At 47.8% G+C, this 21,014-nt stretch overlaps 14 non-coding genes across 14 annotated transcripts; all 14 read left to right on the top strand.

Annotated features, from left to right (window-relative positions):
- The first annotated feature begins 705 nt into the window (after window positions 1-705).
- On the top strand, window positions 706-896 carry LOC142688843 (U2 spliceosomal RNA). Its single transcript, XR_012857887.1, has one exon. It is a non-coding gene; the product is annotated as a U2 spliceosomal RNA (small nuclear RNA).
- A 1,288-nt stretch (window positions 897-2,184) lies between these two features.
- On the top strand, window positions 2,185-2,375 carry LOC142688842 (U2 spliceosomal RNA). The gene has a single exon (XR_012857886.1). It is a non-coding gene; the product is annotated as a U2 spliceosomal RNA (small nuclear RNA).
- Window positions 2,376-3,647: 1,272 nt separating this feature from the next.
- On the top strand, window positions 3,648-3,838 carry LOC142688990 (U2 spliceosomal RNA). Its single transcript, XR_012858020.1, has one exon. It is a non-coding gene; the product is annotated as a U2 spliceosomal RNA (small nuclear RNA).
- Window positions 3,839-5,118: 1,280 nt separating this feature from the next.
- On the top strand, window positions 5,119-5,309 carry LOC142688841 (U2 spliceosomal RNA). The gene has a single exon (XR_012857885.1). It is a non-coding gene; the product is annotated as a U2 spliceosomal RNA (small nuclear RNA).
- Window positions 5,310-6,581: 1,272 nt separating this feature from the next.
- Window positions 6,582-6,772, top strand: LOC142688989 (U2 spliceosomal RNA). Its single transcript, XR_012858019.1, has one exon. It is a non-coding gene; the product is annotated as a U2 spliceosomal RNA (small nuclear RNA).
- A 1,280-nt stretch (window positions 6,773-8,052) lies between these two features.
- Window positions 8,053-8,243, top strand: LOC142688840 (U2 spliceosomal RNA). Its single transcript, XR_012857884.1, has one exon. It is a non-coding gene; the product is annotated as a U2 spliceosomal RNA (small nuclear RNA).
- Window positions 8,244-9,536: 1,293 nt separating this feature from the next.
- LOC142688839 (U2 spliceosomal RNA) lies at window positions 9,537-9,727 on the top strand. The gene has a single exon (XR_012857883.1). It is a non-coding gene; the product is annotated as a U2 spliceosomal RNA (small nuclear RNA).
- A 1,292-nt stretch (window positions 9,728-11,019) lies between these two features.
- On the top strand, window positions 11,020-11,210 carry LOC142688838 (U2 spliceosomal RNA). The gene has a single exon (XR_012857882.1). It is a non-coding gene; the product is annotated as a U2 spliceosomal RNA (small nuclear RNA).
- Window positions 11,211-12,498: 1,288 nt separating this feature from the next.
- On the top strand, window positions 12,499-12,689 carry LOC142688837 (U2 spliceosomal RNA). The gene has a single exon (XR_012857881.1). It is a non-coding gene; the product is annotated as a U2 spliceosomal RNA (small nuclear RNA).
- Window positions 12,690-13,981: 1,292 nt separating this feature from the next.
- Window positions 13,982-14,172, top strand: LOC142688836 (U2 spliceosomal RNA). The gene has a single exon (XR_012857880.1). It is a non-coding gene; the product is annotated as a U2 spliceosomal RNA (small nuclear RNA).
- A 1,295-nt stretch (window positions 14,173-15,467) lies between these two features.
- Window positions 15,468-15,658, top strand: LOC142688835 (U2 spliceosomal RNA). The gene has a single exon (XR_012857879.1). It is a non-coding gene; the product is annotated as a U2 spliceosomal RNA (small nuclear RNA).
- A 1,288-nt stretch (window positions 15,659-16,946) lies between these two features.
- Window positions 16,947-17,137, top strand: LOC142688832 (U2 spliceosomal RNA). The gene has a single exon (XR_012857877.1). It is a non-coding gene; the product is annotated as a U2 spliceosomal RNA (small nuclear RNA).
- A 1,280-nt stretch (window positions 17,138-18,417) lies between these two features.
- LOC142688831 (U2 spliceosomal RNA) lies at window positions 18,418-18,608 on the top strand. Its single transcript, XR_012857876.1, has one exon. It is a non-coding gene; the product is annotated as a U2 spliceosomal RNA (small nuclear RNA).
- Window positions 18,609-19,900: 1,292 nt separating this feature from the next.
- LOC142688830 (U2 spliceosomal RNA) lies at window positions 19,901-20,091 on the top strand. Its single transcript, XR_012857875.1, has one exon. It is a non-coding gene; the product is annotated as a U2 spliceosomal RNA (small nuclear RNA).
- Window positions 20,092-21,014: the final 923 nt, after the last annotated feature.

The raw sequence follows: 21,014 nt of genomic DNA, 5'->3' as shown, positions 1-21,014 counted from the left end.
GAATAACAAACTGTGCAAGGATGGAGGTTGTAGGAGCAAGGAGAAGTTGTCTGTAAAGTTGGTGGATGCCTATTTTCCATTTTGCAGTCCCTTGTCTCCCTCTTGTGGCCTCCTGGAGGCAACTAGCTGTGCAAAAAAAAGACAGCCTGGCGGCCGGCTGTTGCAGTGTTGCCCTCTCAGGCAACACTGAGTGACTGACTGAGCCTCACCGTCTTATATAAAGTTCAGACGGAACTTTGCACGTGTCATAGTGGAGCCCTCAGGATTCCAGAGCCAGCTTTCTGACATCATAATGGGGCCTCAGAGATAAAAGCCTGGGCCCAGGCAGTGTTGGTCAGTGCTGCTCAGCAGGCAGCACTGGACTGGACTGGATTACAGCTGATACAAGGTGTGAAGGAACAAGGGGTGGCTGTGGGCATGCACTTGCTGCCGCTGCCAGTGTTTATCTGCATGGCAGCAGGGCATTTGGGCGTTGCCAGGAAGGCGTTTTTATGTAGATTCCTCCTCTTTCAGCACTGCATTGTGGTGCAAGCAAAAGAAGCAAATCCTGTCTGGCTTCCTCTCCGGCCTTTATTCACCTCCTGTGTAGCTGTGAGTGTGTGAGCCTGCAGGGCCCCATGGAATTGCCTAGAAGTAGGCTGAATCGCTGCAAGGGCTGAACAGCAGTATCGGGCAGGCTCGGGCAACGCGCGGCCCGTTCGGGTTATCGCTTCTCGGCCTTTTGGCTAAGATCAAGTGTAGTATCTGTTCTTATCAGTTTAATATCTGATACGTCCCCTATCTGGGGACCATATATTAAATGGATTTTTAGAACAGGGAGATGGAAATAGAGCTTGCTCTGTCCACTCCACGCATTGACCTGGTATTGCAGTATTTCCAGGACCGGTGCACCCTTTCCTTATGTGTTGACTAAAAGCAGATTCCAAAAGTGTTTTTTGTCTTTGCTATTGTTTCTGTCTTTCTGAAGGGATCTCCCCTTTTAATCCCATTATTTCAACACCTGTTGGACAATGCATGAGTGATAATGAGCTCATTGATTAAATGCAATTAATGAATAGATTGCCACCTCTTGTTGTGTGTCGTCTGTGTTTCTGTGTTTCCGGCATTTCACATTGGAACACCTCATTCACCTTCCTTGTCTTCTCTCCGCCCTCCCTTTTAGGTAAGTTAAAGAGCTGCACCTGAGCCAGCCACTGATTGATTGATTGATTGATTGATTGATTGATTGATTGATTGATTGATTGATGCAGCACAACAGTCAAATAGTGGAGTGGAGTAGGGGAACAGCAAACAGCCAATAAAGCAGCCCGCCCGCTCGCCTGCCCGCCACAATGGACCTACCTGTGTACACTAGATGGATGTGATGGAATGTACTGTCGTCCCTACATTTCAAGAAGAAGTAAGAATTGCAGTTGCAACAAAGCCTTGCTTGCCTACAAAGAGAGCAGCAATTTGGATTTGTTACTATGTTACCTAGAAGAATAACAAACTGTGCAAGGATGGAGGTTGTAGGAGCAAGGAGAAGTTGTCTGTAAAGTTGGTGGATGCCTATTTTCCATTTTGCAGTCCCTTGTCTCCCTCTTGTGGCCTCCTGGAGGCAACTAGCTGTGCAAAAAAAAGACAGCCTGGCGGCCGGCTGTTGCAGTGTTGCCCTCTCAGGCAACACTGAGTGACTGACTGAGCCTCACCGTCTTATATAAAGTTCAGACGGAACTTTGCACGTGTCATAGTGGAGCCCTCAGGATTCCAGAGCCAGCTTTCTGACATCATAATGGGGCCTCAGAGATAAAAGCCTGGGCCCAGGCAGTGTTGGTCAGTGCTGCTCAGCAGGCAGCACTGGACTGGACTGGATTACAGCTGATACAAGGTGTGAAGGAACAAGGGGTGGCTGTGGGCATGCACTTGCTGCCGCTGCCAGTGTTTATCTGCATGGCAGCAGGGCATTTGGGCGTTGCCAGGAAGGCGTTTTTATGTAGATTCCTCCTCTTTCAGCACTGCATTGTGGTGCAAGCAAAAGAAGCAAATCCTGTCTGGCTTCCTCTCCGGCCTTTATTCACCTCCCGTGTAGCTGTGAGTGTGTGAGCCTGCAGGGCCCCATGGAATTGCCTAGAAGTAGGCTGAATCGCTGCAAGGGCTGAACAGCAGTATCGGGCAGGCTCGGGCAACGCGCGGCCCGTTCGGGTTATCGCTTCTCGGCCTTTTGGCTAAGATCAAGTGTAGTATCTGTTCTTATCAGTTTAATATCTGATACGTCCCCTATCTGGGGACCATATATTAAATGGATTTTTAGAACAGGGAGATGGAAATAGAGCTTGCTCTGTCCACTCCACGCATTGACCTGGTATTGCAGTATTTCCAGGACCGGTGCACCCTTTCCTTATGTGTTGACTAAAAGCAGATTCCAAAAGTGTTTTTTGTCTTTGCTATTGTTTCTGTCTTTCTGAAGGGATCTCCCCTTTTAATCCCATTATTTCAACACCTGTTGGACAATGCATGAGTGATAATGAGCTCATTGATTAAATGCAATTAATGAATAGATTGCCACCTCTTGTTGTGTGTCGTCTGTGTTTCTGTGTTTCCGGCATTTCACATTGGAACACCTCATTCACCTTCCTTGTCTTCTCTCCGCCCTCCCTTTAAGGTAAGTTAAAGAGCTGCACCTGAGCCAGCCACTGATTGATTGATTGATTGATTGATTGATTGATTGATGCAGCACAACAGTCAAATAGTGGAGTGGAGTAGGGGAACAGCAAACAGCCAATAAAGCAGCCCGCCCGCTCGCCTGCCCGCCACAATGGACCTACCTGTGTACACTAGATGGATGTGATGGAATGTACTGTCGTCCCTACATTTCAAGAAGAAGTAAGAATTGCAGTTGCAACAAAGCCTTGCTTGCCTACAAAGAGAGCAGCAATTTGGATTTGTTACTATGTTACCTAGAAGAATAACAAACTGTGCAAGGATGGAGGTTGTAGGAGCAAGGAGAAGTTGTCTGTAAAGTTGGTGGATGCCTATTTTCCATTTTGCAGTCCCTTGTCTCCCTCTTGTGGCCTCCTGGAGGCAACTAGCTGTGCAAAAAAAAGACAGCCTGGCGGCCGGCTGTTGCAGTGTTGCCCTCTCAGGCAACACTGAGTGACTGACTGAGCCTCACCGTCTTATATAAAGTTCAGACGGAACTTTGCACGTGTCATAGTGGAGCCCTCAGGATTCCAGAGCCAGCTTTCTGACATCATAATGGGGCCTCAGAGATAAAAGCCTGGGCCCAGGCAGTGTTGGTCAGTGCTGCTCAGCAGGCAGCACTGGACTGGACTGGATTACAGCTGATACAAGGTGTGAAGGAACAAGGGGTGGCTGTGGGCATGCACTTGCTGCCGCTGCCAGTGTTTATCTGCATGGCAGCAGGGCATTTGGGCGTTGCCAGGAAGGCGTTTTTATGTAGATTCCTCCTCTTTCAGCACTGCATTGTGGTGCAAGCAAAAGAAGCAAATCCTGTCTGGCTTCCTCTCCGGCCTTTATTCACCTCCCGTGTAGCTGTGAGTGTGTGAGCCTGCAGGGCCCCATGGAATTGCCTAGAAGTAGGCTGAATCGCTGCAAGGGCTGAACAGCAGTATCGGGCAGGCTCGGGCAACGCGCGGCCCGTTTGGGTTATCGCTTCTCGGCCTTTTGGCTAAGATCAAGTGTAGTATCTGTTCTTATCAGTTTAATATCTGATACGTCCCCTATCTGGGGACCATATATTAAATGGATTTTTAGAACAGGGAGATGGAAATAGAGCTTGCTCTGTCCACTCCACGCATTGACCTGGTATTGCAGTATTTCCAGGACCGGTTCACCCTTTCCTTATGTGTTGACTAAAAGCAGATTCCAAAAGTGTTTTTTGTCTTTGCTATTGTTTCTGTCTTTCTGAAGGGATCTCCCCTTTTAATCCCATTATTTCAACACCTGTTGGACAATGCATGAGTGATAATGAGCTCATTGATTAAATGCAATTAATGAATAGATTGCCACCTCTTGTTGTGTGTCGTCTGTGTTTCTGTGTTTCCGGCATTTCACATTGGAACACCTCATTCACCTTCCTTGTCTTCTCTCCGCCCTCCCTTTTAGGTAAGTTAAAGAGCTGCACCTGAGCCAGCCACTGATTGATTGATTGATTGATTGATTGATTGATTGATTGATTGATGCAGCACAACAGTCAAATAGTGGAGTGGAGTAGGGGAACAGCAAACAGCCAATAAAGCAGCCCGCCCGCTCGCCTGCCCGCCACAATGGACCTACCTGTGTACACTAGATGGATGTGATGGAATGTACTGTCGTCCCTACATTTCAAGAAGAAGTAAGAATTGCAGTTGCAACAAAGCCTTGCTTGCCTACAAAGAGAGCAGCAATTTGGATTTGTTACTATGTTACCTAGAAGAATAACAAACTGTGCAAGGATGGAGGTTGTAGGAGCAAGGAGAAGTTGTCTGTAAAGTTGGTGGATGCCTATTTTCCATTTTGCAGTCCCTTGTCTCCCTCTTGTGGCCTCCTGGAGGCAACTAGCTGTGCAAAAAAAAGACAGCCTGGCGGCCGGCTGTTGCAGTGTTGCCCTCTCAGGCAACACTGAGTGACTGACTGAGCCTCACCGTCTTATATAAAGTTCAGACGGAACTTTGCACGTGTCATAGTGGAGCCCTCAGGATTCCAGAGCCAGCTTTCTGACATCATAATGGGGCCTCAGAGATAAAAGCCTGGGCCCAGGCAGTGTTGGTCAGTGCTGCTCAGCAGGCAGCACTGGACTGGACTGGATTACAGCTGATACAAGGTGTGAAGGAACAAGGGGTGGCTGTGGGCATGCACTTGCTGCCGCTGCCAGTGTTTATCTGCATGGCAGCAGGGCATTTGGGCGTTGCCAGGAAGGCGTTTTTATGTAGATTCCTCCTCTTTCAGCACTGCATTGTGGTGCAAGCAAAAGAAGCAAATCCTGTCTGGCTTCCTCTCCGGCCTTTATTCACCTCCCGTGTAGCTGTGAGTGTGTGAGCCTGCAGGGCCCCATGGAATTGCCTAGAAGTAGGCTGAATCGCTGCAAGGGCTGAACAGCAGTATCGGGCAGGCTCGGGCAACGCGCGGCCCGTTCGGGTTATCGCTTCTCGGCCTTTTGGCTAAGATCAAGTGTAGTATCTGTTCTTATCAGTTTAATATCTGATACGTCCCCTATCTGGGGACCATATATTAAATGGATTTTTAGAACAGGGAGATGGAAATAGAGCTTGCTCTGTCCACTCCACGCATTGACCTGGTATTGCAGTATTTCCAGGACCGGTGCACCCTTTCCTTATGTGTTGACTAAAAGCAGATTCCAAAAGTGTTTTTTGTCTTTGCTATTGTTTCTGTCTTTCTGAAGGGATCTCCCCTTTTAATCCCATTATTTCAACACCTGTTGGACAATGCATGAGTGATAATGAGCTCATTGATTAAATGCAATTAATGAATAGATTGCCACCTCTTGTTGTGTGTCGTCTGTGTTTCTGTGTTTCCGGCATTTCACATTGGAACACCTCATTCACCTTCCTTGTCTTCTCTCCGCCCTCCCTTTAAGGTAAGTTAAAGAGCTGCACCTGAGCCAGCCACTGATTGATTGATTGATTGATTGATTGATTGATTGATGCAGCACAACAGTCAAATAGTGGAGTGGAGTAGGGGAACAGCAAACAGCCAATAAAGCAGCCCGCCCGCTCGCCTGCCCGCCACAATGGACCTACCTGTGTACACTAGATGGATGTGATGGAATGTACTGTCGTCCCTACATTTCAAGAAGAAGTAAGAATTGCAGTTGCAACAAAGCCTTGCTTGCCTACAAAGAGAGCAGCAATTTGGATTTGTTACTATGTTACCTAGAAGAATAACAAACTGTGCAAGGATGGAGGTTGTAGGAGCAAGGAGAAGTTGTCTGTAAAGTTGGTGGATGCCTATTTTCCATTTTGCAGTCCCTTGTCTCCCTCTTGTGGCCTCCTGGAGGCAACTAGCTGTGCAAAAAAAAGACAGCCTGGCGGCCGGCTGTTGCAGTGTTGCCCTCTCAGGCAACACTGAGTGACTGACTGAGCCTCACCGTCTTATATAAAGTTCAGACGGAACTTTGCACGTGTCATAGTGGAGCCCTCAGGATTCCAGAGCCAGCTTTCTGACATCATAATGGGGCCTCAGAGATAAAAGCCTGGGCCCAGGCAGTGTTGGTCAGTGCTGCTCAGCAGGCAGCACTGGACTGGACTGGATTACAGCTGATACAAGGTGTGAAGGAACAAGGGGTGGCTGTGGGCATGCACTTGCTGCCGCTGCCAGTGTTTATCTGCATGGCAGCAGGGCATTTGGGCGTTGCCAGGAAGGCGTTTTTATGTAGATTCCTCCTCTTTCAGCACTGCATTGTGGTGCAAGCAAAAGAAGCAAATCCTGTCTGGCTTCCTCTCCGGCCTTTATTCACCTCCCGTGTAGCTGTGAGTGTGTGAGCCTGCAGGGCCCCATGGAATTGCCTAGAAGTAGGCTGAATCGCTGCAAGGGCTGAACAGCAGTATCGGGCAGGCTCGGGCAACGCGCGGCCCGTTTGGGTTATCGCTTCTCGGCCTTTTGGCTAAGATCAAGTGTAGTATCTGTTCTTATCAGTTTAATATCTGATACGTCCCCTATCTGGGGACCATATATTAAATGGATTTTTAGAACAGGGAGATGGAAATAGAGCTTGCTCTGTCCACTCCACGCATTGACCTGGTATTGCAGTATTTCCAGGACCGGTTCACCCTTTCCTTATGTGTTTACTAAAAGCAGATTCCAAAAGTGTTTTTTGTCTTTGCTATTGTTTCTGTCTTTCTGAAGGGATCTCCCCTTTTAATCCCATTATTTCAACACCTGTTGGACAATGCATGAGTGATAATGAGCTCATTGATTAAATGCAATTAATGAATAGATTGCCACCTCTTGTTGTGTGTCGTCTGTGTTTCTGTGTTTCCGGCATTTCACATTGGAACACCTCATTCACCTTCCTTGTCTTCTCTCCGCCCTCCCTTTTAGGTAAGTTAAAGAGCTGCACCTGAGCCAGCCACTGATTGATTGATTGATTGATTGATTGATTGATTGATTGATTGATGCAGCACAACAGTCAAATAGTGGAGTGGAGTAGGGGAACAGCAAACAGCCAATAAAGCAGCCCGCCCGCTCGCCTGCCCGCCACAATGGACCTACCTGTGTACACTAGATGGATGTGATGGAATGTACTGTCGTCCCTACATTTCAAGAAGAAGTAAGAATTGCAGTTGCAACAAAGCCTTGCTTGCCTACAAAGAGAGCAGCAATTTGGATTTGTTACTATGTTACCTAGAAGAATAACAAACTGTGCAAGGATGGAGGTTGTAGGAGCAAGGAGAAGTTGTCTGTAAAGTTGGTGGATGCCTATTTTCCATTTTGCAGTCCCTTGTCTCCCTCTTGTGGCCTCCTGGAGGCAACTAGCTGTGCAAAAAAAAGACAGCCTGGCGGCCGGCTGTTGCAGTGTTGCCCTCTCAGGCAACACTGAGTGACTGACTGAGCCTCACCGTCTTATATAAAGTTCAGACGGAACTTTGCACGTGTCATAGTGGAGCCCTCAGGATTCCAGAGCCAGCTTTCTGACATCATAATGGGGCCTCAGAGATAAAAGCCTGGGCCCAGGCAGTGTTGGTCAGTGCTGCTCAGCAGGCAGCACTGGACTGGACTGGATTACAGCTGATACAAGGTGTGAAGGAACAAGGGGTGGCTGTGGGCATGCACTTGCTGCCGCTGCCAGTGTTTATCTGCATGGCAGCAGGGCATTTGGGCGTTGCCAGGAAGGCGTTTTTATGTAGATTCCTCCTCTTTCAGCACTGCATTGTGGTGCAAGCAAAAGAAGCAAATCCTGTCTGGCTTCCTCTCCGGCCTTTATTCACCTCCCGTGTAGCTGTGAGTGTGTGAGCCTGCAGGGCCCCATGGAATTGCCTAGAAGTAGGCTGAATCGCTGCAAGGGCTGAACAGCAGTATCGGGCAGGCTCGGGCAACGCGCGGCCCGTTCGGGTTATCGCTTCTCGGCCTTTTGGCTAAGATCAAGTGTAGTATCTGTTCTTATCAGTTTAATATCTGATACGTCCCCTATCTGGGGACCATATATTAAATGGATTTTTAGAACAGGGAGATGGAAATAGAGCTTGCTCTGTCCACTCCACGCATTGACCTGGTATTGCAGTATTTCCAGGACCGGTGCACCCTTTCCTTATGTGTTGACTAAAAGCAGATTCCAAAAGTGTTTTTTGTCTTTGCTATTGTTTCTGTCTTTCTGAAGGGATCTCCCCTTTTAATCCCATTATTTCAACACCTGTTGGACAATGCATGAGTGATAATGAGCTCATTGATTAAATGCAATTAATGAATAGATTGCCACCTCTTGTTGTGTGTCGTCTGTGTTTCTGTGTTTCCGGCATTTCACATTGGAACACCTCATTCACCTTCCTTGTCTTCTCTCCGCCCTCCCTTTTAGGTAAGTTAAAGAGCTGCACCTGAGCCAGCCACTTGATTGATTGATTGATTGATTGATTGATTGATTGATTGATTGATTGATTGATTGATGCAGCACAACAGTCAAATAGTGGAGTGGAGTAGGGGAACAGCAAACAGCCAATAAAGCAGCCCGCCCGCTCGCCTGCCCGCCACAATGGACCTACCTGTGTACACTAGATGGATGTGATGGAATGTACTGTCGTCCCTACATTTCAAGAAGAAGTAAGAATTGCAGTTGCAACAAAGCCTTGCTTGCCTACAAAGAGAGCAGCAATTTGGATTTGTTACTATGTTACCTAGAAGAATAACAAACTGTGCAAGGATGGAGGTTGTAGGAGCAAGGAGAAGTTGTCTGTAAAGTTGGTGGATGCCTATTTTCCATTTTGCAGTCCCTTGTCTCCCTCTTGTGGCCTCCTGGAGGCAACTAGCTGTGCAAAAAAAAGACAGCCTGGCGGCCGGCTGTTGCAGTGTTGCCCTCTCAGGCAACACTGAGTGACTGACTGAGCCTCACCGTCTTATATAAAGTTCAGACGGAACTTTGCACGTGTCATAGTGGAGCCCTCAGGATTCCAGAGCCAGCTTTCTGACATCATAATGGGGCCTCAGAGATAAAAGCCTGGGCCCAGGCAGTGTTGGTCAGTGCTGCTCAGCAGGCAGCACTGGACTGGACTGGATTACAGCTGATACAAGGTGTGAAGGAACAAGGGGTGGCTGTGGGCATGCACTTGCTGCCGCTGCCAGTGTTTATCTGCATGGCAGCAGGGCATTTGGGCGTTGCCAGGAAGGCGTTTTTATGTAGATTCCTCCTCTTTCAGCACTGCATTGTGGTGCAAGCAAAAGAAGCAAATCCTGTCTGGCTTCCTCTCCGGCCTTTATTCACCTCCCGTGTAGCTGTGAGTGTGTGAGCCTGCAGGGCCCCATGGAATTGCCTAGAAGTAGGCTGAATCGCTGCAAGGGCTGAACAGCAGTATCGGGCAGGCTCGGGCAACGCGCGGCCCGTTCGGGTTATCGCTTCTCGGCCTTTTGGCTAAGATCAAGTGTAGTATCTGTTCTTATCAGTTTAATATCTGATACGTCCCCTATCTGGGGACCATATATTAAATGGATTTTTAGAACAGGGAGATGGAAATAGAGCTTGCTCTGTCCACTCCACGCATTGACCTGGTATTGCAGTATTTCCAGGACCGGTGCACCCTTTCCTTATGTGTTGACTAAAAGCAGATTCCAAAAGTGTTTTTTGTCTTTGCTATTGTTTCTGTCTTTCTGAAGGGATCTCCCCTTTTAATCCCATTATTTCAACACCTGTTGGACAATGCATGAGTGATAATGAGCTCATTGATTAAATGCAATTAATGAATAGATTGCCACCTCTTGTTGTGTGTCGTCTGTGTTTCTGTGTTTCCGGCATTTCACATTGGAACACCTCATTCACCTTCCTTGTCTTCTCTCCGCCCTCCCTTTTAGGTAAGTTAAAGAGCTGCACCTGAGCCAGCCACTGATTGATTGATTGATTGATTGATTGATTGATTGATTGATTGATTGATTGATTGATGCAGCACAACAGTCAAATAGTGGAGTGGAGTAGGGGAACAGCAAACAGCCAATAAAGCAGCCCGCCCGCTCGCCTGCCCGCCACAATGGACCTACCTGTGTACACTAGATGGATGTGATGGAATGTACTGTCGTCCCTACATTTCAAGAAGAAGTAAGAATTGCAGTTGCAACAAAGCCTTGCTTGCCTACAAAGAGAGCAGCAATTTGGATTTGTTACTATGTTACCTAGAAGAATAACAAACTGTGCAAGGATGGAGGTTGTAGGAGCAAGGAGAAGTTGTCTGTAAAGTTGGTGGATGCCTATTTTCCATTTTGCAGTCCCTTGTCTCCCTCTTGTGGCCTCCTGGAGGCAACTAGCTGTGCAAAAAAAAGACAGCCTGGCGGCCGGCTGTTGCAGTGTTGCCCTCTCAGGCAACACTGAGTGACTGACTGAGCCTCACCGTCTTATATAAAGTTCAGACGGAACTTTGCACGTGTCATAGTGGAGCCCTCAGGATTCCAGAGCCAGCTTTCTGACATCATAATGGGGCCTCAGAGATAAAAGCCTGGGCCCAGGCAGTGTTGGTCAGTGCTGCTCAGCAGGCAGCACTGGACTGGACTGGATTACAGCTGATACAAGGTGTGAAGGAACAAGGGGTGGCTGTGGGCATGCACTTGCTGCCGCTGCCAGTGTTTATCTGCATGGCAGCAGGGCATTTGGGCGTTGCCAGGAAGGAGTTTTTATGTAGATTCCTCCTCTTTCAGCACTGCATTGTGGTGCAAGCAAAAGAAGCAAATCCTGTCTGGCTTCCTCTCCGGCCTTTATTCACCTCCCGTGTAGCTGTGAGTGTGTGAGCCTGCAGGGCCCCATGGAATTGCCTAGAAGTAGGCTGAATCGCTGCAAGGGCTGAACAGCAGTATCGGGCAGGCTCGGGCAACGCGCGGCCCGTTCGGGTTATCGCTTCTCGGCCTTTTGGCTAAGATCAAGTGTAGTATCTGTTCTTATCAGTTTAATATCTGATACGTCCCCTATCTGGGGACCATATATTAAATGGATTTTTAGAACAGGGAGATGGAAATAGAGCTTGCTCTGTCCACTCCACGCATTGACCTGGTATTGCAGTATTTCCAGGACCGGTGCACCCTTTCCTTATGTGTTGACTAAAAGCAGATTCCAAAAGTGTTTTTTGTCTTTGCTATTGTTTCTGTCTTTCTGAAGGGATCTCCCCTTTTAATCCCATTATTTCAACACCTGTTGGACAATGCATGAGTGATAATGAGCTCATTGATTAAATGCAATTAATGAATAGATTGCCACCTCTTGTTGTGTGTCGTCTGTGTTTCTGTGTTTCCGGCATTTCACATTGGAACACCTCATTCACCTTCCTTGTCTTCTCTCCGCCCTCCCTTTTAGGTAAGTTAAAGAGCTGCACCTGAGCCAGCCACTGATTGATTGATTGATTGATTGATTGATTGATTGATTGATTGATTGATTGATGCAGCACAACAGTCAAATAGTGGAGTGGAGTAGGGGAACAGCAAACAGCCAATAAAGCAGCCCGCCCGCTCGCCTGCCCGCCACAATGGACCTACCTGTGTACACTAGATGGATGTGATGGAATGTACTGTCGTCCCTACATTTCAAGAAGAAGTAAGAATTGCAGTTGCAACAAAGCCTTGCTTGCCTACAAAGAGAGCAGCAATTTGGATTTGTTACTATGTTACCTAGAAGAATAACAAACTGTGCAAGGATGGAGGTTGTAGGAGCAAGGAGAAGTTGTCTGTAAAGTTGGTGGATGCCTATTTTCCATTTTGCAGTCCCTTGTCTCCCTCTTGTGGCCTCCTGGAGGCAACTAGCTGTGCAAAAAAAAGACAGCCTGGCGGCCGGCTGTTGCAGTGTTGCCCTCTCAGGCAACACTGAGTGACTGACTGAGCCTCACCGTCTTATATAAAGTTCAGACGGAACTTTGCACGTGTCATAGTGGAGCCCTCAGGATTCCAGAGCCAGCTTTCTGACATCATAATGGGGCCTCAGAGATAAAAGCCTGGGCCCAGGCAGTGTTGGTCAGTGCTGCTCAGCAGGCAGCACTGGACTGGACTGGATTACAGCTGATACAAGGTGTGAAGGAACAAGGGGTGGCTGTGGGCATGCACTTGCTGCCGCTGCCAGTGTTTATCTGCATGGCAGCAGGGCATTTGGGCGTTGCCAGGAAGGCGTTTTTATGTAGATTCCTCCTCTTTCAGCACTGCATTGTGGTGCAAGCAAAAGAAGCAAATCCTGTCTGGCTTCCTCTCCGGCCTTTATTCACCTCCCGTGTAGCTGTGAGTGTGTGAGCCTGCAGGGCCCCATGGAATTGCCTAGAAGTAGGCTGAATCGCTGCAAGGGCTGAACAGCAGTATCGGGCAGGCTCGGGCAACGCGCGGCCCGTTCGGGTTATCGCTTCTCGGCCTTTTGGCTAAGATCAAGTGTAGTATCTGTTCTTATCAGTTTAATATCTGATACGTCCCCTATCTGGGGACCATATATTAAATGGATTTTTAGAACAGGGAGATGGAAATAGAGCTTGCTCTGTCCACTCCACGCATTGACCTGGTATTGCAGTATTTCCAGGACCGGTGCACCCTTTCCTTATGTGTTGACTAAAAGCAGATTCCAAAAGTGTTTTTTGTCTTTGCTATTGTTTCTGTCTTTCTGAAGGGATCTCCCCTTTTAATCCCATTATTTCAACACCTGTTGGACAATGCATGAGTGATAATGAGCTCATTGATTAAATGCAATTAATGAATAGATTGCCACCTCTTGTTGTGTGTCGTCTGTGTTTCTGTGTTTCCGGCATTTCACATTGGAACACCTCATTCACCTTCCTTGTCTTCTCTCCGCCCTCCCTTTTAGGTAAGTTAAAGAGCTGCACCTGAGCCAGCCACTGATTGATTGATTGATTGATTGATTGATTGATTGATTGATTGATTGATTGATTGATGCAGCACAACAGTCAAATAGTGGAGTGGAGTAGGGGAACAGCAAACAGCCAATAAAGCAGCCCGCCCGCTCGCCTGCCCGCCACAATGGACCTACCTGTGTACACTAGATGGATGTGATGGAATGTACTGTCGTCCCTACATTTCAAGAAGAAGTAAGAATTGCAGTTGCAACAAAGCCTTGCTTGCCTACAAAGAGAGCAGCAATTTGGATTTGTTACTATGTTACCTAGAAGAATAACAAACTGTGCAAGGATGGAGGTTGTAGGAGCAAGGAGAAGTTGTCTGTAAAGTTGGTGGATGCCTATTTTCCATTTTGCAGTCCCTTGTCTCCCTCTTGTGGCCTCCTGGAGGCAACTAGCTGTGCAAAAAAAAGACAGCCTGGCGGCCGGCTGTTGCAGTGTTGCCCTCTCAGGCAACACTGAGTGACTGACTGAGCCTCACCGTCTTATATAAAGTTCAGACGGAACTTTGCACGTGTCATAGTGGAGCCCTCAGGATTCCAGAGCCAGCTTTCTGACATCATAATGGGGCCTCAGAGATAAAAGCCTGGGCCCAGGCAGTGTTGGTCAGTGCTGCTCAGCAGGCAGCACTGGACTGGACTGGATTACAGCTGATACAAGGTGTGAAGGAACAAGGGGTGGCTGTGGGCATGCACTTGCTGCCGCTGCCAGTGTTTATCTGCATGGCAGCAGGGCATTTGGGCGTTGCCAGGAAGGCGTTTTTATGTAGATTCCTCCTCTTTCAGCACTGCATTGTGGTGCAAGCAAAAGAAGCAAATCCTGTCTGGCTTCCTCTCCGGCCTTTATTCACCTCCCGTGTAGCTGTGAGTGTGTGAGCCTGCAGGGCCCCATGGAATTGCCTAGAAGTAGGCTGAATCGCTGCAAGGGCTGAACAGCAGTATCGGGCAGGCTCGGGCAACGCGCGGCCCGTTCGGGTTATCGCTTCTCGGCCTTTTGGCTAAGATCAAGTGTAGTATCTGTTCTTATCAGTTTAATATCTGATACGTCCCCTATCTGGGGACCATATATTAAATGGATTTTTAGAACAGGGAGATGGAAATAGAGCTTGCTCTGTCCACTCCACGCATTGACCTGGTATTGCAGTATTTCCAGGACCGGTGCACCCTTTCCTTATGTGTTGACTAAAAGCAGATTCCAAAAGTGTTTTTTGTCTTTGCTATTGTTTCTGTCTTTCTGAAGGGATCTCCCCTTTTAATCCCATTATTTCAACACCTGTTGGACAATGCATGAGTGATAATGAGCTCATTGATTAAATGCAATTAATGAATAGATTGCCACCTCTTGTTGTGTGTCGTCTGTGTTTCTGTGTTTCCGGCATTTCACATTGGAACACCTCATTCACCTTCCTTGTCTTCTCTCCGCCCTCCCTTTTAGGTAAGTTAAAGAGCTGCACCTGAGCCAGCCACTGATTGATTGATTGATTGATTGATTGATTGATTGATTGATTGATTGATTGATTGATTGATTGATGCAGCACAACAGTCAAATAGTGGAGTGGAGTAGGGGAACAGCAAACAGCCAATAAAGCAGCCCGCCCGCTCGCCTGCCCGCCACAATGGACCTACCTGTGTACACTAGATGGATGTGATGGAATGTACTGTCGTCCCTACATTTCAAGAAGAAGTAAGAATTGCAGTTGCAACAAAGCCTTGCTTGCCTACAAAGAGAGCAGCAATTTGGATTTGTTACTATGTTACCTAGAAGAATAACAAACTGTGCAAGGATGGAGGTTGTAGGAGCAAGGAGAAGTTGTCTGTAAAGTTGGTGGATGCCTATTTTCCATTTTGCAGTCCCTTGTCTCCCTCTTGTGGCCTCCTGGAGGCAACTAGCTGTGCAAAAAAAAGACAGCCTGGCGGCCGGCTGTTGCAGTGTTGCCCTCTCAGGCAACACTGAGTGACTGACTGAGCCTCACCGTCTTATATAAAGTTCAGACGGAACTTTGCACGTGTCATAGTGGAGCCCTCAGGATTCCAGAGCCAGCTTTCTGACATCATAATGGGGCCTCAGAGATAAAAGCCTGGGCCCAGGCAGTGTTGGTCAGTGCTGCTCAGCAGGCAGCACTGGACTGGATTACAGCTGATACAAGGTGTGAAGGAACAAGGGGTGGCTGTGGGCATGCACTTGCTGCCGCTGCCAGTGTTTATCTGCATGGCAGCAGGGCATTTGGGCGTTGCCAGGAAGGCGTTTTTATGTAGATTCCTCCTCTTTCAGCACTGCATTGTGGTGCAAGCAAAAGAAGCAAATCCTGTCTGGCTTCCTCTCCGGCCTTTATTCACCTCCCGTGTAGCTGTGAGTGTGTGAGCCTGCAGGGCCCCATGGAATTGCCTAGAAGTAGGCTGAATCGCTGCAAGGGCTGAACAGCAGTATCGGGCAGGCTCGGGCAACGCGCGGCCCGTTCGGGTTATCGCTTCTCGGCCTTTTGGCTAAGATCAAGTGTAGTATCTGTTCTTATCAGTTTAATATCTGATACGTCCCCTATCTGGGGACCATATATTAAATGGATTTTTAGAACAGGGAGATGGAAATAGAGCTTGCTCTGTCCACTCCACGCATTGACCTGGTATTGCAGTATTTCCAGGACCGGTGCACCCTTTCCTTATGTGTTGACTAAAAGCAGATTCCAAAAGTGTTTTTTGTCTTTGCTATTGTTTCTGTCTTTCTGAAGGGATCTCCCCTTTTAATCCCATTATTTCAACACCTGTTGGACAATGCATGAGTGATAATGAGCTCATTGATTAAATGCAATTAATGAATAGATTGCCACCTCTTGTTGTGTGTCGTCTGTGTTTCTGTGTTTCCGGCATTTCACATTGGAACACCTCATTCACCTTCCTTGTCTTCTCTCCGCCCTCCCTTTTAGGTAAGTTAAAGAGCTGCACCTGAGCCAGCCACTGATTGATTGATTGATTGATTGATTGATTGATTGATTGATTGATTGATTGATGCAGCACAACAGTCAAATAGTGGAGTGGAGTAGGGGAACAGCAAACAGCCAATAAAGCAGCCCGCCCGCTCGCCTGCCCGCCACAATGGACCTACCTGTGTACACTAGATGGATGTGATGGAATGTACTGTCGTCCCTACATTTCAAGAAGAAGTAAGAATTGCAGTTGCAACAAAGCCTTGCTTGCCTACAAAGAGAGCAGCAATTTGGATTTGTTACTATGTTACCTAGAAGAATAACAAACTGTGCAAGGATGGAGGTTGTAGGAGCAAGGAGAAGTTGTCTGTAAAGTTGGTGGATGCCTATTTTCCATTTTGCAGTCCCTTGTCTCCCTCTTGTGGCCTCCTGGAGGCAACTAGCTGTGCAAAAAAAAGACAGCCTGGCGGCCGGCTGTTGCAGTGTTGCCCTCTCAGGCAACACTGAGTGACTGACTGAGCCTCACCGTCTTATATAAAGTTCAGACGGAACTTTGCACGTGTCATAGTGGAGCCCTCAGGATTCCAGAGCCAGCTTTCTGACATCATAATGGGGCCTCAGAGATAAAAGCCTGGGCCCAGGCAGTGTTGGTCAGTGCTGCTCAGCAGGCAGCACTGGACTGGACTGGATTACAGCTGATACAAGGTGTGAAGGAACAAGGGGTGGCTGTGGGCATGCACTTGCTGCCGCTGCCAGTGTTTATCTGCATGGCAGCAGGGCATTTGGGCGTTGCCAGGAAGGCGTTTTTATGTAGATTCCTCCTCTTTCAGCACTGCATTGTGGTGCAAGCAAAAGAAGCAAATCCTGTCTGGCTTCCTCTCCGGCCTTTATTCACCTCCCGTGTAGCTGTGAGTGTGTGAGCCTGCAGGGCCCCATGGAATTGCCTAGAAGTAGGCTGAATCGCTGCAAGGGCTGAACAGCAGTATCGGGCAGGCTCGGGCAACGCGCGGCCCGTTCGGGTTATCGCTTCTCGGCCTTTTGGCTAAGATCAAGTGTAGTATCTGTTCTTATCAGTTTAATATCTGATACGTCCCCTATCTGGGGACCATATATTAAATGGATTTTTAGAACAGGGAGATGGAAATAGAGCTTGCTCTGTCCACTCCACGCATTGACCTGGTATTGCAGTATTTCCAGGACCGGTGCACCCTTTCCTTATGTGTTGACTAAAAGCAGATTCCAAAAGTGTTTTTTGTCTTTGCTATTGTTTCTGTCTTTCTGAAGGGATCTCCCCTTTTAATCCCATTATTTCAACACCTGTTGGACAATGCATGAGTGATAATGAGCTCATTGATTAAATGCAATTAATGAATAGATTGCCACCTCTTGTTGTGTGTCGTCTGTGTTTCTGTGTTTCCGGCATTTCACATTGGAACACCTCATTCACCTTCCTTGTCTTCTCTCCGCCCTCCCTTTTAGGTAAGTTAAAGAGCTGCACCTGAGCCAGCCACTGATTGATTGATTGATTGATTGATTGATTGATTGATTGATTGATGCAGCACAACAGTCAAATAGTGGAGTGGAGTAGGGGAACAGCAAACAGCCAATAAAGCAGCCCGCCCGCTCGCCTGCCCGCCACAATGGACCTACCTGTGTACACTAGATGGATGTGATGGAATGTACTGTCGTCCCTACATTTCAAGAAGAAGTAAGAATTGCAGTTGCAACAAAGCCTTGCTTGCCTACAAAGAGAGCAGCAATTTGGATTTGTTACTATGTTACCTAGAAGAATAACAAACTGTGCAAGGATGGAGGTTGTAGGAGCAAGGAGAAGTTGTCTGTAAAGTTGGTGGATGCCTATTTTCCATTTTGCAGTCCCTTGTCTCCCTCTTGTGGCCTCCTGGAGGCAACTAGCTGTGCAAAAAAAAGACAGCCTGGCGGCCGGCTGTTGCAGTGTTGCCCTCTCAGGCAACACTGAGTGACTGACTGAGCCTCACCGTCTTATATAAAGTTCAGACGGAACTTTGCACGTGTCATAGTGGAGCCCTCAGGATTCCAGAGCCAGCTTTCTGACATCATAATGGGGCCTCAGAGATAAAAGCCTGGGCCCAGGCAGTGTTGGTCAGTGCTGCTCAGCAGGCAGCACTGGACTGGACTGGATTACAGCTGATACAAGGTGTGAAGGAACAAGGGGTGGCTGTGGGCATGCACTTGCTGCCGCTGCCAGTGTTTATCTGCATGGCAGCAGGGCATTTGGGCGTTGCCAGGAAGGCGTTTTTATGTAGATTCCTCCTCTTTCAGCACTGCATTGTGGTGCAAGCAAAAGAAGCAAATCCTGTCTGGCTTCCTCTCCGGCCTTTATTCACCTCCCGTGTAGCTGTGAGTGTGTGAGCCTGCAGGGCCCCATGGAATTGCCTAGAAGTAGGCTGAATCGCTGCAAGGGCTGAACAGCAGTATCGGGCAGGCTCGGGCAACGCGCGGCCCGTTCGGGTTATCGCTTCTCGGCCTTTTGGCTAAGATCAAGTGTAGTATCTGTTCTTATCAGTTTAATATCTGATACGTCCCCTATCTGGGGACCATATATTAAATGGATTTTTAGAACAGGGAGATGGAAATAGAGCTTGCTCTGTCCACTCCACGCATTGACCTGGTATTGCAGTATTTCCAGGACCGGTGCACCCTTTCCTTATGTGTTGACTAAAAGCAGATTCCAAAAGTGTTTTTTGTCTTTGCTATTGTTTCTGTCTTTCTGAAGGGATCTCCCCTTTTAATCCCATTATTTCAACACCTGTTGGACAATGCATGAGTGATAATGAGCTCATTGATTAAATGCAATTAATGAATAGATTGCCACCTCTTGTTGTGTGTCGTCTGTGTTTCTGTGTTTCCGGCATTTCACATTGGAACACCTCATTCACCTTCCTTGTCTTCTCTCCGCCCTCCCTTTTAGGTAAGTTAAAGAGCTGCACCTGAGCCAGCCACTGATTGATTGATTGATTGATTGATTGATTGATTGATTGATTGATTGATTGATTGATGCAGCACAACAGTCAAATAGTGGAGTGGAGTAGGGGAACAGCAAACAGCCAATAAAGCAGCCCGCCCGCTCGCCTGCCCGCCACAATGGACCTACCTGTGTACACTAGATGGATGTGATGGAATGTACTGTCGTCCCTACATTTCAAGAAGAAGTAAGAATTGCAGTTGCAACAAAGCCTTGCTTGCCTACAAAGAGAGCAGCAATTTGGATTTGTTACTATGTTACCTAGAAGAATAACAAACTGTGCAAGGATGGAGGTTGTAGGAGCAAGGAGAAGTTGTCTGTAAAGTTGGTGGATGCCTATTTTCCATTTTGCAGTCCCTTGTCTCCCTCTTGTGGCCTCCTGGAGGCAACTAGCTGTGCAAAAAAAAGACAGCCTGGCGGCCGGCTGTTGCAGTGTTGCCCTCTCAGGCAACACTGAGTGACTGACTGAGCCTCACCGTCTTATATAAAGTTCAGACGGAACTTTGCACGTGTCATAGTGGAGCCCTCAGGATTCCAGAGCCAGCTTTCTGACATCATAATGGGGCCTCAGAGATAAAAGCCTGGGCCCAGGCAGTGTTGGTCAGTGCTGCTCAGCAGGCAGCACTGGACTGGACTGGATTACAGCTGATACAAGGTGTGAAGGAACAAGGGGTGGCTGTGGGCATGCACTTGCTGCCGCTGCCAGTGTTTATCTGCATGGCAGCAGGGCATTTGGGCGTTGCCAGGAAGGAGTTTTTATGTAGATTCCTCCTCTTTCAGCACTGCATTGTGGTGCAAGCAAAAGAAGCAAATCCTGTCTGGCTTCCTCTCCGGCCTTTATTCACCTCCCGTGTAGCTGTGAGTGTGTGAGCCTGCAGGGCCCCATGGAATTGCCTAGAAGTAGGCTGAATCGCTGCAAGGGCTGAACAGCAGTATCGGGCAGGCTCGGGCAACGCGCGGCCCGTTCGGGTTATCGCTTCTCGGCCTTTTGGCTAAGATCAAGTGTAGTATCTGTTCTTATCAGTTTAATATCTGATACGTCCCCTATCTGGGGACCATATATTAAATGGATTTTTAGAACAGGGAGATGGAAATAGAGCTTGCTCTGTCCACTCCACGCATTGACCTGGTATTGCAGTATTTCCAGGACCGGTGCACCCTTTCCTTATGTGTTGACTAAAAGCAGATTCCAAAAGTGTTTTTTGTCTTTGCTATTGTTTCTGTCTTTCTGAAGGGATCTCCCCTTTTAATCCCATTATTTCAACACCTGTTGGACAATGCATGAGTGATAATGAGCTCATTGATTAAATGCAATTAATGAATAGATTGCCACCTCTTGTTGTGTGTCGTCTGTGTTTCTGTGTTTCCGGCATTTCACATTGGAACACCTCATTCACCTTCCTTGTCTTCTCTCCGCCCTCCCTTTTAGGTAAGTTAAAGAGCTGCACCTGAGCCAGCCACTGATTGATTGATTGATTGATTGATTGATTGATTGATTGATTGATTGATTGATTGATTGATGCAGCACAACAGTCAAATAGTGGAGTGGAGTAGGGGAACAGCAAACAGCCAATAAAGCAGCCCGCCCCCTCGCCTGCCCGCCACAATGGACCTACCTGTGTACACTAGATGGATGTGATGGAATGTACTGTCGTCCCTACATTTCAAGAAGAAGTAAGAATTGCAGTTGCAACAAAGCCTTGCTTGCCTACAAAGAGAGCAGCAATTTGGATTTGTTACTATGTTACCTAGAAGAATAACAAACTGTGCAAGGATGGAGGTTGTAGGAGCAAGGAGAAGTTGTCTGTAAAGTTGGTGGATGCCTATTTTCCATTTTGCAGTCCCTTGTCTCCCTCTTGTGGCCTCCTGGAGGCAACTAGCTGTGCAAAAAAAAGACAGCCTGGCGGCCGGCTGTTGCAGTGTTGCCCTCTCAGGCAACACTGAGTGACTGACTGAGCCTCACCGTCTTATATAAAGTTCAGACGGAACTTTGCACGTGTCATAGTGGAGCCCTCAGGATTCCAGAGCCAGCTTTCTGACATCATAATGGGGCCTCAGAGATAAAAGCCTGGGCCCAGGCAGTGTT

The sequence above is a fragment of the Rhinoderma darwinii genome (genome assembly GCF_050947455.1).
Source record: "Rhinoderma darwinii isolate aRhiDar2 chromosome 5 unlocalized genomic scaffold, aRhiDar2.hap1 SUPER_5_unloc_27, whole genome shotgun sequence".
Lineage (NCBI taxonomy): Eukaryota > Metazoa > Chordata > Amphibia > Anura > Rhinodermatidae > Rhinoderma > Rhinoderma darwinii.
The sequence above is the reverse complement of the archived record's forward strand: the minus strand, read 5'-3'. Positions and strand labels throughout refer to the sequence as shown.